Below are 16,728 nucleotides of genomic sequence, written 5' to 3' on the forward strand. Positions count from 1 at the left end.
TATCTGCGTACATTAGACCGACCTCGTGCGACTGAGCTAAGCGGAATCGATGCGCGCGCGGCGAAATTAAGGACCATATTTTACGTTTACAAATGCGAAAGAAAAACTCATGAAAACTCGAAAATTCGCGTTTTCCGGGATCTAAGGCTACGCTAGATCGAGTTTTCACCCCCGAAAACCCCCACAAAACAAATTTCAGCGAAATCGTTAGAGCGGTTTCCGAGATCGTCGGTATATATAAATAAATAAATAAATAAATAAATAAATAAATAAATAAATATACAAGAATTGCTCGTTTAATAGTATAAGATATAGGTACCTATTACGTGGCCATTAATTTGAACAAACGGTCCACCCGATAAATTCCCGCAACATTATCGGGTTAACAAGTCTCGGAGCCCCGTAGATATCAGTGTGAGCGGTGGATGAACTTGATTTATGTGCGCCAACAACATTAAATTACATCTAGATCGAACATCGCTATAAATTACTGGTCGCATTGTAAATCTGCCGCGTGTATCGATGGTCAAATCATGTAGCGAAATTATATCACTCGTATCATATCTAGCGAACGGGACCAGACGTTACGGGCGCGGGCGGTCAGCCTACCCTCGCATTCTAAATTATGCCACCCCAACTAAACTTAAGGGATATTGTCCTATTTCACAAATAGTTAAGCATAATTATCCCAAATGTAATACAGCCTGACATTAATACAGAACAAGAACAAATGTGCCTATGTTGAATAATGACATGCACCTGTAAAACTTCATTTTGGTATAACCCATATACTAAATAATTTTGAATGATGTACATACTTACAAATATTTTTAATAGCTAACAACTTATCCCTTTTTCATCAGAAAATTGTCAACAGTAAAATAGTTATTCAGCTAGCATCCACCGCGAAAGCTAAAGCTTTCTTTCTGAGCATACACACTAATGGCAAAAAAGCGGTTACTTTCAAAATAAAGGCTGTAAAAATAGGCAGGTTTAGAATTCGCAATGATCGAACCAACGAAAGTCAAAACCTTAGCATCCAAATAAATACATGCTCTAGAAGAAGGCCTCCAGATGGCTAATTAATTTTATGATAGACTTCGTTTTCTGAATCTCAAAAGTCAGCTTAAACCTCGGGTCTCCATACAAAAGTAGTTTCGCTCTCATTTCAAAACAACCGCATACGTTTCTCTGAAACTATGTACTTACAGAAAGATAAAGAGCATCTAATACTATTAAATAAATTCAGTTTTAAATTAATCACGGGTGGTCAAATTTTCACAGAGCGGCTTTACCCACTCTTTGCGTATCGATGGACCGTTAAAAATAAATTATAAAATAACAAGCGACCAATAAACGATCCGTTCACAGGTCGAAGATGCGTGCAGATAAATCACTGGGTACCTAGCCAACGTCACAGTCGCTTACGCTTCGCAAGCGTATCGTAGCTGTCCCCTGTCCCTATAGCTCTTCTGTAGTGGGGCGACAGAACCAGACTGCGTTTCGATCACCACGTAGCGTCAACGATTGTCACTTCGGCTAGGCCGGCTGGACTGCGGTCAAATCAACCAAGCCGAAGATATCGTCGCAATGTCTACCACTTTATACAACCGAAATAAAGCGTATTTTACTTTGAAACCATAGAGTATGGTGGATCTACCGTGCCATAAAATTCAATCGTCAAACAATATGACTTCCTACTAAGGGAATAAAAACGAAACTCGTTTGAAACCAGGTGAATCTAACTAGTGAGTGAGTGTTGCGGATGAGATATGTGATGACCTATGTAAAGTCAAGTACCGATAAATTTCCCTATAATACCTACTTGTCCAAGATAATCTAACTTAATTAATATCATCATTAAAAATGCGCACTGAGTTTTACTAATTAGGTTTCATTCTAATTAGAACAAAAAACTAAACTAATTTATTTTTCTTATGTTAACTTTTTATGGGGACGGAAACTAGTGCATTGGAAACTAGTGCAGACGACGGTTTACTAACGGATATAGAAAATATAATATGCATCAAATATTCCTATTCTCCTACACCATAAAATCAATAAATAAATGTTATGGGATAAACTTCCACAAAATAATTATACATAATTATTAATGTTCTAATTAAACATGTTTAAATATATAACAGAAATCTTACTTAGGAATAGCAGTGTTTATCAAACAAGCCGTTTCAGGATTAACCGCTATGTGTGCTGTAGGTAATGTGACTAACTATATAGTAGGTAGAGTTGATGGTCTCATCGGAAGATCAGCGCTGGAAGTCACCAGCAACACGCTGAGATGAGGCCATTTCGTGGCACTCCATTCGTTTCTGTCTGGTTGTTATTATGTGTATTTTGTCTTGACTATGTTCACGAATAAATGTTTATTCTATTCTAAATATATAAGGCAGCCAATACAAATTAGTAAATAACAAAGTATTAAAGCATACGTTACTATTGTTTATATACATAATATAATCATTTCGTATTTACTTGGCAGCAAACATTTGCGTTTCAACAAAACAGCGTTATTGTAAACAAGACAGCAAATCTGGTAGGCAAACAGAAACGCTGAGGAAAAAGGTGTTAAGTCGGTGTAGTGGTTTCGACACCTACCAATTAGCGCCGATATCTGCACAACGGTTACTTCCGAACAACTGCAGGTTTTTAACTAGAGGTGCCCCAAAGAGAGGTGGACGAATAATAAGACACAAATATTCGGTGTCTTATTTCGGCCGAATACCGAACATGGCTCGCCATGACTTTAGCTATGAGAACTGCAATTTTATTAAATGAATAATTTGAGAACTGTTTACCAAAAAAATTTTTTTATCAAAAAACTGTTTTTGGCCCGAAGAACTAGTTAATATAGTAGCTTAGATCAATCAAATCGAACCCGGCTCAAACATTTTTTTTAAATCATGAAATGCTAAAAGACCTCGTAATTCTTGTTTTTCCAAGACTGCTATTTAAATGATACACATTGTGGTATATGGCTTCGTTGTAATATTTTCCTTATATTTGTAACAGTGTAACAAAGTGGCCGAATACCGAATAGTTACCGGTATTCGCGGCATCTCTAACATTTAACTGGCTGTTTGAGGCATTGTAAATATCGTTATCGGGCTAATCGGTGCTCTTTAAATATGAATGGTTGCGATAAAACAAGAGCAAACACAATTAACACAAACCGCAGTTCTAACATCTTGATTTTTGCTGATTTAGAATTTATATTCACCCTTTTTCTGTCTGGTTTTGCTGCAGCTAAAACTTCTGTGATTTAATTTAAGCGTTCGAAGACAATGTTAAAACTTCATGAACATAATTATTTTCTATAGAATTTAAATGCAACTATAGGCGGAGAAAACACATAGTACGAAAATGACATCAACTGAGACCAAATTTGTAAGTGAATGTGCAATAACTATTGTTGTATGGTTACTACCATAAAAGAATACCACCATATATAATTTTGTACAAATATGATACACCGCACATGAATTGTAAATACTACACACATACACTGTTTTACTTGGAACTGAAAATTTGTTACGCACGCATGTTTGAGTCCCAAAGAAGGAAAAAAGGTTATACTCGGTTGAGTTTGTGTGTTTAGCAATTTTTTTTTTGTAAAACTATTTTTTATGTAACATAAAAATAACACGTTATTGGTATAACTCGAACGTAAAACATTATTTTATACTTCATTTTTTATAAATTGTCACGTATCAATTCCACTATTAATTACTTATATATGTAAGTGTATTTAGACTACACCCATATATCATTGCCATTAAAAAAGCGACTATCGGATAACATTATTTTAATTAATATTAACTCTGAAACTGGGAAAATTCTATAAAGTTTGTTTGAAAAATATTTGAGTAACTGAAGCTGCTTAAACTTTACAAAAGTGAAAGACACATTTTTATTGCAAAAGGTACAGCTGCAGGTGCCGACATGGCGCTATGACAGTTACAATTATTATCAAATTATCGTCACTGGCAACCGGCACTTAAGTAAATGATAGGTTGCAAGCTTTACGCCGACTTGAAAAAATATCGACGCTATTTTACAAGCCAATAGTGTAAATACTATGTGCTGAAACCAGTATTAATCACCCACAGTCTGGCAAATAATTTAGTACCAGTCGCGTAAATTATATGGGATAGTCATAAAATCGTAAAACGAGAATATCTTGCTTTGTAGGTGGATACAGTAGCAAATTATGCAAAATTGCATGTTAACAAATGTCCACATAAGCAATTTATATTACAAAATGTACTATCAATTGCTTTGCTATCTAAGAAAAATTACCACATCAGACTAAGTATAAGTTAATCTGCTTAACAATTTAAAACCTGTTTGTGAAAAATGTATCAATAGAAGAAACGAAAGAAAAACACATTTGTACAGAACTTTGATACTTACCTGAGATATTCTGCACTATAGTATAGCATTCACTACTAGTATAAGTAGTACCCATTGGTCTAAAATGCGTATCTAACTCGCCTTCATCGATTTACTATTTCTCTACGTAGCAACTACTCGAACAAGTCATCACCCTTCCTCCCAATCAAAATCATTAACGAAACGAATCGAGTCCGAGAGAAATGACTTCCGAATGTAAATAATTGGCTCAACAGGTGAGGAATAAATCTCGCGCGAGCGAAGCCGTGATTACGAAGGCCATATATCAAGTGTTAGCGAGACGCCACACGCGATTCTTGCGCCTAGCTATCGACTCATCAAATACAAATCGATATTGAAAGATAAGAAATATGAATTTGTTACGTACTGTAGTAACTTCCTTTTTATCTGTTTTGTAAAAGTCTTATTTGAATATACAGGGCATAATGCTACATAATAAGTAGTTTTTAAGTACCTAGTATCTAAGTAATCCGTATTTTTCATTTGTTATCTGTTAGGGAGACCTGTTATTAGCTTCATTTTTGTATCATAGTCTTAAGCCTATATTTTTCTGTTAAAGCTGTTGGTCTTCTAATAAAATAAAAAAAAAAAATAAATAAAAATAAATTTTGTTATTACCTACAAATTGGCAATTGACTTCAGTTTCGCTCGCCAGATAACACGAATAGTCCACAAGACGTAGCAAAGAAACATTACAAATTTACATGATCTTAATATTGACTATAAACTGCCTAGTGCAGCAGTATGCTTCAGTTTATAATTATATGCAATGTTACTTTTATCTTCATTTACAAAACAAAACAATCCAAATCATAAGAGTATTGAACATCGTCTTCTTAGTAAATAACAACTATTTTTTGGGGCAATTCTGCATATTTCAAAACATCATATTGAATCGTTTATCAGCTATATCAAAGATTATTCCGTCCAAGTATCCTATGATAAAATCAGCGCCGATAGTACGCTCGATCTCGATGCCCGACCACACGGCGACCGACCCAGCACTCCGCTGACACGTCAATTAAATACCACTTGGTTGCAAGTTATAAAGAAATTTATTTCGCGCCCCTTTTATCTTGTATCTTGCTGAATTGTTCTTTTCGTGACAATCGCGGAACGGCGTGTTTACACTCGGCTCTCGAGTGAATTATGTGTGATGTTGTGCCCTAAAAGGAATAACATTATGAATGTTGACAACGTACACGGGGACAAATAAATATAACACAGTGTTTCAGACTATTATGCTACCACCGAATTTATAAGATGGCATTGTTCGTAAGTACTAAAACGTTAAGTTCATAGATTTGTAAATTATTTTAAAATTTAGACGGCATAATTAAATTAAAATCTGATGAGGAACAACGTGGAGAAAAACATAGCCAAATATTGAGTATCAACCTAATATTACCAATCCTTATTTGGCAGTCGTATTAAAATAAATAATTATCTAAATGAACGAGCGCAATAAACAGTTATTACTCTCACATAAATAAGTGCGAGAAAGTGATAAATTCGACAAATGTAACCCCGCGAATGCGCGTATCATTCATCAGAGTCCATCTTTTCACTATAATAAGCAACAGGCTAATTTCAGAATTATTTTAAAGAAGATGGGAATGTATGCACAGAGTACAATTTATTGGCATTCGAGATGGAAATTGTATTTTCTGAAGAGGATACAATAAATATCCAAGAGGTCGCGTTAACGAGCCGACGCGAGACGCACGGAACAATAAAGTACGACTTCAACTAAACACGCATACATGCGAAAGTATATAAAATCCAATTTGGCAATCAGCGAAGGTCTTCTACATCATTCGGACAGGCCGAGTTTTATCTTTTAAAAGGGGAACATGTTGATAATACGGTCGGGCCGCGTTAAATTCGCAATCACGTGTAAAATAAAGCGCGAGGGTGTTATTTCGTGATACCTGCGCGAGCATTGATCGTCTCACAACCCTCCCCGCATATTTAAGCCCACGCCTATCTCCCTAGATCTCGCAAAAAGCCGCTCCGTACCGAGAGCAAGCCGAGGCACGGTAATGATTGGCCGCATATCGAACCTCGGAATCCCTTATAAAATTACCGCCGCCTCATAATACGTATTTTCGGCAAGATTTCTGATTCGCCCTTATCATCTCATTTCAATCTTTCGCGTGTTATGACTCGCTTGCTGCAGGTATTTGTGAGTGATTAACCTGAATCTTGTAAGATTCTGCATGCATTTTTTTTATGTTTAATAAATAAATATTACTCCTACTTTGATACCTACCTACTTGTGCATATCAAAGGGTCAGTTATCAGTAGGTACTTATTTGTTCAGATACTTTCTGAAGCTTTTTTGTATTTTTCTACGATTATTATGAAAAACATACAAAAGCGACTGAAGTGAATTTTGAAGCAACTGCTTTATTCTGCACAATACATTTTAGAGAGTCTAATTGTGTCTCTTAACTTCAAAACTGGGTAAATCTATTCTGTTATAAGGTTGATTATCTTTCAGATCATATTATGTTTTTTATATAGGTATTCAACCTTAAAGCAGAATGGAGGTTTGAAGTTAAGCGACACAATTGGACGTTGAACAATGTTTTTACAAAGTTGTTTCATATCAGATAACATAAAAGTACACGAAATAATACATTTTGTAACATATATTACTTACGTACATATTGGAACGATTGAAAATAGGTATTCGAATAGAAATAACTTGTTTTAATTTTGAGGGTTGAAAAAGTTAAGTTTCGTAACTAGATAAGTTGCATGCAAAAGCTATTGAAAAATTGTAATTATGAATAGAATCCGTTTAAACAGGCAACGCATGATTACCATTTACACGTTGGACGTTTGCCTCTCAGCTTGTTAATAATGCTCTATCGTAATCTCGCCGGTAACAAGTTCCCCGCTATGAAAATCTGATTTAGCTGCGCCACTTGTAATTGAAAAGCGCTGATTATTTATTATTTATATTCGTGGGTCTACCCTCGATAGTTATCGTCAGAACAAACGCCTACAGGTGCGCTCATTAGCCAATGACAAAATAAGAAATTAAAATATAACAATACAATCGGAAAACTTTAATTTGCTATTCGATAGCATAAACGTCACAGAAAATAATGTTTTGTTTTTTGTTCTAGTAACACAACAAGCCGACGCTCTCATTTTTCATACAGCTAATGAAACTTCCTCACGTTTAACTATCGAGTAATGTATTCTAAAATGTCAAACACTTATGCTAGAGGCTCGTTTGGCCTAGCCAAAGTGCCAATATTTGACGCTACGTGGCAATCGAAATGCAACTGGCCCTGACGCGCGACAAATCTTATACTATTAAACGAGCAATTCTTGTATATTTATTTATTTATTTATTTATTTATTTATTTATTTATTTATATATACCGACGATCTCGGAAACCGCTCTAACGATTTCGCTGAAATTTGTTTTGTGGGGGTTTTCGGGGGTGAAAAATCGATCTAGCGTAGCCTTGTTTTTCTTTCGCATTTGTAAACGTAAAATATGGTCCTTAATTTCGCCGCGCGCGCATCGATTCCGCTTAGCTCAGTCGCACGAGGTCGGTCTAATGTACGCAGATAGATCGTAGGTGTCAGGGTTTCGAATCCCGGTCAGAAATTAAGTTTTTGTTTTTTGTCTTTTTTTTTTGTTTTTGTATTTATAAGAGTTTTTTTTTTTATCTAAAGACGTGATATATTAAAATAGAACCGAGCGAAGCTCGGTCGCCCAGATATTAGAGATAAAAAGAACTACTACGATACGCGGCGGAGCATAAGCGATTGTGACGTTGACAAATGCACAAACGCATACGATAATATCGTTTTCTCACCTCTTCCGTTATCTCTGTCGCTCTTCCGTAATGGCGCGACAGAGACAGACTGTATTTCGATCAACATCTAGCGTCAAAGATGGTCATTTCGGCTAAACCGGCAGGTGCGCTCATTACTCTATAACAAAGTAGGAAATTAAATATAGTAATACAAGCGGAAAGCTTTAACTGTTCGTAATAGCAGTATTCGCGCAAAACGAGCCTAGTGAGAATCGTTTTAATGTAATCACGTTAAATTTGAACAATATTCAGCGGGTTGAGCGGAGTAGACGTTTCCGCGAACTACCGTCTTAACGGTTAGCGCGGCAATCAGCGCGGCCGCAGATTGAAATGTAATTTTATGATGAAAATAACACTCCGGCCCGAGGCGGTGTCCGCTATCCAACTTAAGCGTTCACAGTTTTGCATTCACCTGGGATAACGATAAGTACTTAGTCTCATTTTCAATCTTATAACTACATATACACTTTTTATTTCACACCGGTACTTAAAGCCTTTCCTTTGGAAAGTCGGCATTCATTGCTTTTGATACAACACATAACTATAATACGACTTTAAAGACAACTGTTTGCTCTTTACATTGTAAAAATTTGAAATAGATATATTTAATAGATGAACTCAGACGTTACTTTGAATCCATGTTACCCAAAATATAGACGATTACCCACAGAACTTAATTTAGATAGAAGAAACAAATTCATATATTTGTATAGTGAAGTTGATTCTTGCCTGTAATTTTAAATATGTCTCAGGCGATTGTTCATAATTTTTGTGTTGTTGCAATTGAATATCACGTAACGAGGCATTGTTTATGTTTTGGTTGACTACAACTTACAAAAATTGACGCCCGAAAGCTGCAAGCTGCGAGTAAAGACGGACAACTCAGTGGATTTCACTGAGTTCATTTGACACGCTAAGTAGATACGTTTGCTTGATCTATGGTATATATGACATCTGTGCGATTACCTATCATTTAGATTTTGATTATCAAATAGATGTCATACTTACAATGTGTTAGTTTAAAATAACGTCATAATTAGTTTCTTACTGTCCCCTACACGGGTTTTATCGATTTTTACAAGTTTTGAGTTGAAATTCCTAAATTACACTACAGATAGAATTATATCGGATCGGCCTTCGGATCTTCAATCTTTAATCTCTATTCGTAATAGCCATATTTTGAAAAAAAAAACAATACTTATTTTTTTATGAATTTTATAAACATTGTCTAAAAAAACACTTTTATCGAAATTTGATTTTAGTGAAGGTGACTCACATAGGTACATGAAATCGACATGTTTAGATTTACCTTTGACTTTTCTAAAAATTGTAGAGAAACAAAAGTTATAACCAAAAATGCAGTTTTTGACCCTAAAATTGTGAGATAGGTACTATTTTGTTTAAAGACGATGCTGTTAATATGGTAGGTTTTAGAAACTATCATAATATCAATGGATTCAAATCGAAGGTCATTGGCGCAGGGAACGCCCTTACTAACGACAACATTAGACGACCATTAAAAATAATAAAGTAGATAAATACAATACAATACATTGTCACGTTCAAGACTCGTGGCAAGATTCGAGTTTCAGCAGGAGAATTAAAATCATTTCTAGTACATGGCAGTTAAATACAGCTAGCTCATTATCCGAGACTAGAAAATCACGAGTCTGCAACGAGTAGCGCAATTGCAATAGAGGCGGGACACGCGATACTTGTTGTTCGGTATTTATTTTAATACGTCTCTGTTAAAAGTAAACAAAAGGGGAAGTTCAGCTGATAAGGAAAGTAATTTCTGATGCATTTTTTTATTTTAATTACAAACATACATTTACCCATGCCTATATTCCTATAAGATAAACTTGCCGATTGCGAAGAAAACGAAATTGTGACATTGCAGCGATAGCAGGGTTAGCACATGATTGCCGCGAGAGCATGTCGCCGCCAGATAGAATACCCGTCTTTATGTCACTTATACAGTTAGAAGAAGACGTGTGATCTATCTCGCAGCGACATGCTCTCGCGGCAATCATGTGCTAACGCTACTGCCTCTCCCCTTACACCACAATTGAACTCATATCCCACAGCTTTCCAAATTACTTGTAACTGTTATTGGAACTTCTAACAACCATCATCGTCCTCCTTGCATTATCCCAGTATTTGCCGCGGCTCATTGAAGCCTGGGGTCCGCTTTGACAACTAATCGCAAGATTTGGCACATGCACTAGCTTTTCGAAAGCCTTTGCCGTCTCACCTTCCAACCGGAAGGATCCTATTGGAATTATTCCGGTTTCCTCGTGATGTTTTAATTCATCGAGAAGCGACTGGTAAATATCAAATTAGCTTGACAATCTAGCGAGGAAATGCTGCCAGCGTCTTCGGTACTATGCCACAGGGGCCGTTTTTAGATTTACTTTAGTTTAATTTTAGATTTAGTAGGAGGTAGGGCATAGCGAATGATATTCCGCTTTGTGTGGTAGGGCACAGCACAGCGGATATCGTCTCGCTCGAATCTAGAGCAGAGCCCAACTGGGGTAGTACCTCCGCCTTACAGAAGACCGCAGCCAAATAGCACTAGACCGTACTCATAGTGTTGTGTTCCTGTCGGTGAGTAAGGTTGCCAGAGCTCAACGAGGGTGCGGTGTGCTGATGACGGGAGGACTTACGGAACTAACTTGTTCCGTTTATTGTCCTTTGAGTCGTCGGCAACCCGAACCCTCCTTGGAACTTGTACACTCTTTTTGCTGTGTACTTAACACAGCAAAAGGGAATGTACAAGTTTCTAATGGGGTGGCAACGTGCATGTGACACTGTTTGAGTTGCAGGCGTCCATAGGTTACGGTGACCGCTTTACATCAGGCGGGCCGTATACTTGTTTGCCACCGACGTAGTATATAAAAAAAAAAAGATTTATTTAGTTTAATTTCATTTTAATTTTTATTTTATTTTAAGTTTAATTTTAGATTTAATAGTTTAGTTTTATTGTAAGATAATTTTAATGAGAATCACTACATAGTATAAAACAAAAAAAAAATATCAAATGACATTTCGCACATATGAACTCATTGCTACGAATTCGCGTCCGCACTCTCTTACCACTAGGCCACCGGCGATTTTTGAACTTCTAACGACTTTTTGTAGTACTTACGTTGTTCAAGATTCACCTAATACGCCAAATATCTGATATTTTATGAAAAGCAACTGAACGGTGTTTAAGAGATTTGTAATTGTAACATAATATGCTATTTTCACGAAATTGTAGGATGAAAGAAGAAATTTCGGGGCTATTTTTTTGCGGAGACACTGTAGGTAAAGTTAACTAAAAGTGAAGTCTTGCGGATGCGGTGTCGGGTCTAGGTTCAGGTCCAGGTCGGAGCCAATCGGGTAATTTGCTTAACAATCATATAAAAAAGTTTTGATTGAGCTTATCTTTTCCAGTTCATAAAACGCGACTGTTTTATTTAATAAAAATACAAAAGACAATATACGTATACTGTTAAGGTTTATGGAGTTCCCTGGACGCCTCATGCATCCCGTTATTAGAACTCGAGCTTGACAAAATTACGTCGTGAAAACCCAACATGCTTAACAAACATAACGAAGAAAACAAATCAACTATCATATGCCATGTGTCTTTAAGAGTTTCTTTCTGATCATCATCAGCGGTTCCACTTCATCAAATGTCATTATTTTTAATGTAATTCCTTGATTTTTTGATAAAGATACAAAAGTCACTATTGGTGTGCCGTTCAGATTTGAGGAGTTCCCTTGATTCTTCATGGAGCCCGCCACCAAAACACGAGCTTGACCAAAATGTGGCTTATAACCCCAACGTTCTTAGCAAACGAAAATCAGTCACCTTTAAGATTTGAAGAGTTTCCTTGAATTCTCCAGGATCCCATCATCAGAACTGGACACCACTTGATAAAAATAGGACCAAACTGTATATACATTCGATAAAAAAATTAAAATCGGTTCAAGAGTCGAGGGAGATATCGAATAACAAATATTTAAAAAAATACAGATGAACTGATAACCTCCTCCATTGATCTCTTAGAATCAGCTTTGGACACTTGGAGGCCTTGGTAACAGCCGACTTTTACGACACCTTCCTTCGGGAAGAAAAGTGGTGGTGAAATTCTTAACCCGTCACCACAGAGGGCTTTTAATTACTCAGACACATATTCAGAAAATTTCTTTTTAATTTAAGTAAGACAGTAATTTAAAGCAACTGCTTAAATAAATTCTACAGCTGACAAATTTCGCAGTTGACATTTTAGAATAGACACTTTAAACCTTTCATGAAGCATTCAAGATCTAGTCTGACCTACATTTAAACATGACATTGTGTTAAAGTCAGGACAGATCATAAATAGCTCACCGCACGCCAACGGAGAATTCTTGCTTCAGCATTTCTTACCTGAAAATAAACAGACGTTACAATGGAAGGAGTTGTCACAAATAGGTTACTTGCGTACTAGGTTATTGGTAAACCTCGCGTAGGTGTTTCTGCGTATTCAGAGGTGGGAAGTTAATATCCTAATATTCATTCAAGTGACTTGTAAACACTCTATATATATATTTAAAAAAACAAAAACAAAAAAAAAACATTAAATACAAGAGGCAGAAAAGTGAGTAGGTATCAACATTTACGACTACGACACAATCAAATTATTGCTATATTATTATGTATTAGTGTAAGAACCATTTAGTATTTTAGGCGGATAGTACCTATACTTGCATGCAATCTTCACATTGCTGTACTTGTTCAATCAACAAAGTCATTAAACGTATAGAATATTGCATGTAAGTTCTTGATCTGTGCAAATAGATTATGAAATGTATAGTACAGTCAGCATTAAGACGCTACAGGAGCGAAAATGCTAAAATGGAAAGGAACCCCCTTTCAAAAAAAAAGTTAAATTCAGACAACTTATTGGAAAAAACTCAAAAATCGTAACGAAATTTGAGAATCTGAATAACAATGAATAATAATCTGTGTTGGCCCGTTTAGCTTTTTTGGCTAATTGTTACCAATTTTGAATACCACACCTTTTTTTGCGCCATAATCAATAAGGCCGTTTTTGGAAGTTTTTGATGGGCTCTAGCGTCTTTAAAAATAAGAATATCAAAAAAATCTAAACGGTCCGACACAGATAAAAATAATAATAATCAGTGTTGAAAAAAATCATTGCTTTATCTTCTAAAACCAGGGAGGAAATAGTCGAGAGCGTTTGTATGGAGAATTGAATCATACTATATAGTCTTAATAGAGGATGAACAACGCACCAGAAATAAATAAATCTGTACAAATCGCGGTAAGATATGTCAAAGTTAAACTTTTATTAGCGTTTTAATCCGCACTTTTGATGCTGACTGTACTACAAGTTTATGGCAGCAGTAGTTTCACTAGTTTATGTATATAATAGTGTATAGGACAATACGCGGATTTTCTATAAAACTCCCGACTGAGACTCAAACATGTTTTAAAATATTTTAAGCGGATTACTCACGTATTAAATCGATATAACGTTAGTCATGTTTCGATCCATTTCCGAGAATATTTTATTAAAACTACTTAGATTAGATAGAGATAGCGGAGTCAGCACTTAATAAAATAAAAAGAAAAAAGTTATATTCGTATCATCCATAAGTGTATATAATAGAACTTACACAAAGTACCGTTTGGAAAGCATGTGAATAGAAATATAACTTATTGTCCAACAATCTTCAATACTAAATTCGACATCGCATTATAGCACCCATCTACAAGTTCAAGTGTGCATATATGTGACTATGCATCGTGGGAACACTTTACATAGAGCTGTCCGTCCACCCATTGACCCTTTAACGGTACTAAGCGACCGGCCAATCGCGCCTTCGATTGCCTATAGGTAGATACAGTACGAAAACAAACTGGTTTCCAAGAGTAACACAAAATACTAAACAACTACTTTACTCTAAATGTATGTCAAACACTTTTATGGGCCTATAGTAGCTTCAAGGGACAGTAGACCTGAGTAATTGATATAATTTCAAATACTCAACAAAAAACAGACGGACGGACGGACAGACGGACAACAAAGTTCCTATTAATAAAAACTATTTCTATTTCATTATTTGTGACTTTATTTTTAAATATACATATTACATTGTGTGATGTAATTATACTTAAATATGACCTAAGTTCATACTATCATTCGACAATAAAGCAAAAAGAGAGCGCCCAACGTGGGGCTCGAACCCACGACCCTGAGATTAAGAGTCTCATGCTCTACCGACTGAGCTAGCCGGGCTTGATGAAAACATGCGAATATTTGTTTCAATTTGTCCACGTTATTTTAATGACCTATTTATTTTTATCTCGGGTTGACATGAAACTAATAAGTAATAACAAGACCTAAACATTCATTCACCTAAGATTAAGAGATCATGGTCAAAGAGATATGAAACCATCAACATTAAATTATATGTTTATATTATATGTTTTTAACTTTTTAACAATCCTTGTACCTACATGTAGACTATTTTAAAACCATGTCGGTGGAAACAAAAAATACGGCCCGCCTAAGTAGTCACCGTAGCCTGTGGACGACTAAAACTACATACACGTTCCAGAATCTATAAAACAATGTGCACTTCTTTTTATGAAAAACCCCATACTGGATGTCACTCGAGAACTCTGCAGGGAGCACATTCCATAGCCGATAGCCGAAGCGTCCGCGGGAGGAAATTCCTATTAAATCGCACTGTGCGCGACTATTGTAGGAAAGAGTATTTGTTCAGAAAACGTAGCAATAATAATGAACACTTCAGCATTTATGCACTTATTCTTAATTACTAGATGAAAATAAACGTTAGATCAAATTACTCATGACTTTGTAGGTAACTGGAGTGGTGTGACTTGTGTCTAGTGAAGTCTAGTGGTATTGTAACTATATCAAGTAGCTATATTCCCGTGTATTTTCGCTAAAACATGAGGTAGAATAATTCACAGTATATGTAGTAAATCCCCCAATTCATGCATATTTAAGCCATACCATAGGCTACACCGTCTGCTCTTTTGTGATTTGTATAGCATCAGATGGTATTAATTTATTTTCAGAATTTCTATAATAAATTAAGACATTTTGAAAATGTTTAAGTTTTTCGCAATGACAATAACTGATACGACTGTAATGAAAAAAATATATAAATTAATCTTATTCTATGGAATATAACTTTAAATATATATTAACATTATGTAATTAAATGCTTAATCTTCTTAGAGCATTGAACCAATTACCTTAACGAACCGCGCCTTTACTTTAAAGTTTCAGCAAAGCCGCTAAGACTTTCAATCATAAAACATATAAATAAACCAGGGTCAGAACTTCATGTCAAAGCAGACTCATCACCCATTTATCTAGAGTTCTGTCTACAAGTTGATTAAGAGCATTCGTCCAATGAACCAATGTTTGTCGGCACTAAGACACATAGAACGTCTCGTTTGGCGCTGTCTCCTCTGGATTTATGAGATCGTAATGCTTGCCCGTTACAATGCTGACTGGGAGGCTTTTATTTAGAGTCTAGGTATATAATTGTGGCTGGATTGTATCTCGTCCAATACTCGTTGAATAAGAGGTTGTTGGAGGGATAATATTTTAAGTAAGGAAAGGTAAAGTGTAACCTTGCAGGTCACGACGAACAGATCTTGTTCCTTTATATGACTTTGAAAAGTTATATTTAGATTGTACTACAACACCATCTCAATAGCTTTCAGGTAAATGCATAGAACCCAATCAATCATCAAAATCTTCTTATCTGACAGCACATCCCATAGATTATACTGGTTCCAACAAGAATCAAGTGTTGTCTGTCAAGACAAATAGTTTTTTCTCTTTGGATTTGGCAAGGTTTTTAACGCTTGCAGCGGTATCTAGTTCAAAATTTGCGCGTTAATCCTATTTAGCAGTGATCGGAATTATGGGAGCAAAACTTTAACAAAAGCTTAGAGCTGACATAAATTTAAAATAAAACCAAGATCATTATTTTCAGATCAGTGTCAAACTTGATTATATACCTGAATCCAAGACCTCTAATACATTACTACAAGGATATTAATATTTTCATGGCTGTAAGTACTCTAAAATGTCCACTTAGCAAGTTTTGTTAAAGTTTTGCTCCCATAGTTCCGATCACTGCTAATGTAACCAACATTTCTCGATAAGCAATGCTCTTATTGGTGTAAACTTAGTAAGTTTTTCAACCAAATATATTTCCGTTTGATATTAGGACCCTGTATGAGTTTTAATATAAGTAGTTAATCTACAAGTTCATATTGATGCACTAAAAACTTAATTATACTTAGAAAATGAATACTGACTATGACATGTAGAACCAACAGGTTGTTATACTGCTAAAAAAGCGAAAGAACATTAAATCGTTTGGGAAAATAACCAATAAGATGTCGAAA

The 16,728-nt window shown here is 35.6% G+C and overlaps 1 protein-coding gene and 1 non-coding gene across 2 annotated transcripts in view; both read right to left on the bottom strand.

Moving 5' to 3' along the window:
* The window catches only part of LOC125229312 (lysine-specific histone demethylase 1A), a 410,072-nt gene that overhangs the window by 111,329 nt on the left and 282,015 nt on the right, over positions 1-16,728 (bottom strand). The window lies entirely within an intron of this gene.
* Trnak-cuu lies at positions 14,497-14,569 on the bottom strand. The gene has a single exon. It is a non-coding gene; the product is annotated as a tRNA-Lys (tRNA).

This window comes from Leguminivora glycinivorella, chromosome 9 (genome assembly GCF_023078275.1).
Source record: "Leguminivora glycinivorella isolate SPB_JAAS2020 chromosome 9, LegGlyc_1.1, whole genome shotgun sequence".
NCBI classification, from domain to species: Eukaryota; Metazoa; Arthropoda; class Insecta; order Lepidoptera; family Tortricidae; genus Leguminivora; species Leguminivora glycinivorella.